The 3,974-nt window shown below is 30.5% G+C and overlaps 1 protein-coding gene across 1 annotated transcript in view; it reads left to right on the top strand.

Annotated features, from left to right (window-relative positions):
* The window catches only part of LOC106878977 (neuroglian), a 562,318-nt gene that overhangs the window by 209,083 nt on the left and 349,261 nt on the right, over positions 1–3,974 (top strand). The window lies entirely within an intron of this gene.

Raw genomic sequence — 3,974 nt, 5'->3', positions numbered from 1 at the left:
TATATATATATATATATATATATATATATATATATGAAATGAAACTAGATACATCAACAACCTGTCAAATAGACAATGTATCAACAACAGATATAATTTGAATTAGCTTAGTTAGAAACAGCATACTGAAAACAGATATCAGAAGGGACAATAGACAAGTGTCTGGATAAATCACAAGTGGCAGTGCTGAGTGCAAGTCCTGTTGCATTCTACAAGCCAGAAGAAGTGAAACAAGACACCACTCCAGTACTTATCTCTTACACAGTGCACTTTGCAGTTACAACAACAGCATAACTTATACTCTTACTCAAAGATGTATATGTACACACAGACCTGTATATGTATGTGCTTTTCTTGAACTATTCTTTTCCTTCTCTCTGCCATTTTCCTCTTTCTAATGAACAGTCATGCTCAAAATGTCACACTTCTGTTTTTACCATCTTAGACGTTCTCTGAGCATCAATCTAATACATTCATTGTGTATGTCCTTTTGATATTTGTTTCTTTTTCTGTTTTTTTAAATTTATTTTGGATTTGCCTATATATACACGCATACACATATACATACAGATATATATTCATACATAACACACATATGCAGTTTGTTACTTGATTAATGACTTAAACTGAGACACAGTGAGTTACAACAAAATGAATCATCATCTCCTGAATATATATCTACTTTAATTATAAAAGTAAATAGCATTTTCTTCATTAGTACCTTTGAAGATTATTCTTCAGAGATTTGCATGTGTAGCACATGTCTGTAAAGAAAAAAAATAGTACATTTTATTTGACTATATTGTGTAACAAAATACGGCCTTATGTTTCATTAATAAATTTGCCATCTTTGAAACTTAACTTAAATTTTTTATTTCATTAGCTTTACTTCTTACCTATTCAAATTTATCTTATCCTCTTCGTCTATCACTATTATTTTCTTAATACTTTGCAAGAGATATTTTTAACCTTTTCAGTTCTCAAAGAAGCTATCCTTATAGTTATAAGAATCTGATAATATGAGAAATGCTTTCTAATTTTAGAATAGTTGCTAAAATCAGATTCTAAAAATTAAATCTTCTGTGTCTCAATCTAGTTTCACTGGGAAGTGTGCTTAAGTGTCTTAAAGTTATTTCAAAACAATTTACTTCTAAACTTAGTTATTTCATGAATTAGACATCTTCAGTTCTTCTGAAATTCATTTTATTTCAAGGAAAATCTTATGATTTATTTAATAAACACTTTTCTTTGGGGAAATTTGTACAAAATAACTGCTGCAGATAGATATGATAGGAAAAATGAAATAAAAATTATATTTATAAAAGTGACTTGAATAAATTATATTGTTGTCTATTTTATTTATGAAAATTTTTAATTTTCTATATTATTGGATGATCATCCTGTTAGGTATTTTTAGTGTCTTTTTACAAGAGAGAACATTAGATTTATTTTAATCGAAGAACAGGAAAATCATATAGAATCTTTAAAAAAAAATTATTTATCCAAAATTTATTCCATTTAAATGTTTCCACCAGGGAAGTTTATTTAAACTGGTGAGATTTTGCTTGGTATGAATGGAAGCAGCATTTGTGCAGTAGAAATATTTTTCTTGTAGCCAGATCCCATCACCAGCAAACAGCCAAGGGCTGTCTATTGCCTGCAATGGTAATGAACTTCTTTGCAATTTTAATTTCTGATTTGTAATAAGGTCTTAACATTTTTCTATCATTAAATACAGTATTTTGTATCACACATTTCATGTCTTTTCCTCTTCTGCTGCCTTCCATCTACTAGAATAATTTGCTTTCTCACTTTTCTTTCACGTTTTCCTTGATGGGTGTAGAAATAGTTCTTTAACTCTTTCATTACATATTTTTGTTGAAATACACTGCCCTTGTATCTCCTAATTTTGAAAATAATGAAGAACTTAGTAAAATAATCCTATTTATCTCATGACTTGTGGGGCCATCTGGACACCTCGTATCCTATCTATCTCTTTGCAACTCTTACTGATCACACTCTTCCACCCCTACTAGCATGCAGCTCCTCTACTAGAAGCTGTTCTAACCTGCCCTCTCTTTCATACTCTAACACCTCTACCCCTGTCATACCTTAGGCTTAATAGTCTTGCAAGCTGCATGGCAATCTCACCAGTACTGATAGCATGAAAAAAGCACCCAGTGCACACTGTAAAGCGGGAAGCATTAGGAAGGGTATCCAGCCATAGAAACCATGCCAAATCAGACATTAAAGCACAATGCAGTCCTTGGGCCATCAGATTTTGTCCAACTGTCCAACCTATGCCAGCATGGAAGGCAAATGTTAAATGACAACGACGACAATGATGATGAAGAAGAACATCAATACCAGCAACAACTTAGTCATTATTAAGCTGATGTTTGGATGATAAAATAACATAAAATTTTGATTAAGGCTTAAATTTAGATCACTTTAAAACAAGAAGCTTGTATTATAGAACCTAGAGCAGCCTCAGGCTGACTGGTATCAAAAGAGCATAGATGGTATCAAACGTGAAGCATTGATTGAAAGTTCAAATCCTCTTGAAATTTAGAACTCTGGATTATCTTTATGAAGGAGTAATTTTGCCCTATCATCTACATTAATCTTAAATGTAGGGCATAGACTGAAGGTTCAAAATAGTTCAAGTTAAGTATTATTATTGACGTTTTCTTAATGATTTGTTGATGTATATTTAAGTATCTTTTTCTCTCAAGACAACAGCTCATATATTATTAGTGAATTTCAGTAAGAGTTAAGTTTTTAAAAATCATGTGTAAATCTTATAGAGAAAAAAAAAAAAGAAAACAGAGCTGCCTTTTTCAACAAAACTTGCAGGACATTACACTTTAACTAGATTTAAACATTTATCATTGCTTAACCAAACAACAAACATTTACTTCTGCCCTACCACCACCCCAAAAACGTTAGTAAAATGCAAACTTTTCCACTGGAAGATGGCAGTATTAGAGGTAAAATGACACAACATGAATAAAACAAAAATACTATATTCTATTTTCAAATTCTTCGAATAGTCTACGAAATATTGCCATCTACAGTTTGAGAATTTCTAAAATATTGAAAGATTTTTATAAATAAATCTATTCTAATTAAAGTCAAGAATTATATGAAAAAAATGTATCCAAGAAAAGACAACAGAAAAACACACACATTTAATTATTCTAAAATGCTTTTACAAAGTTACTTGACTTTAAAATGAAAATTAAAATATTCTTAATTTTATTAGCAAATAATTTTATTAGTTGGAAACATAGTTTCTTCCTTTATATTATATATATAATAGAAAATATTTGATTTTCTCATTTCTAGCTTCTGTATATATATATATATACACACACACACACATATATATACAGTCAATTCAAACAAACACAGGCAAAAAGAAAAGAAACAAACGTTTGGACATAACACAAGCAATGTATTAATAAGTTGCTCAGAGAAAGAAAAGAGTAGAAGTTTTATGCTTTGAGCACAGCTCTTCTTTGCAAACAGAAAAGTCCAAGACGAAAGAGGAAAAAAAATCAGCAATAATCATGTGTGGTTACATTTTTGTGTGAGGTTGTCATGCATCTCATTGCACTAAAGAATCCTCACTATTCTATGTGTTCATTCTCTCAAGGTGAATGACCAAGAGGCTGGACAGAAGAGAGTGTGGTGAAGGAAGAAGAACCAAAATGGATGAGTGAATGTAGTAAGCATATGGTGGTAAAAACAGTGTGATTGAGTTAAAGGCTACTCAACAGACATTGATTTCCTCAAATACATGGTGCCTTGTGCAGTGCCATTGATCCTAGAACCATTTGGTTTGAAACAAACTTCTTAACTACCTATCCATATCTGCATTCATATACTTATAGATTTTTTCTTCACAATTTCAAACAGATATGTATTTATATATATATACACATATATATATATATATATATATATATATA

This window comes from Octopus bimaculoides, chromosome 1 (genome assembly GCF_001194135.2).
Source record: "Octopus bimaculoides isolate UCB-OBI-ISO-001 chromosome 1, ASM119413v2, whole genome shotgun sequence".
Classification (NCBI taxonomy): Eukaryota; Metazoa; Mollusca; class Cephalopoda; order Octopoda; family Octopodidae; genus Octopus; species Octopus bimaculoides.
The sequence above is the reverse complement of the archived record's forward strand: the minus strand, read 5'-3'. Positions and strand labels throughout refer to the sequence as shown.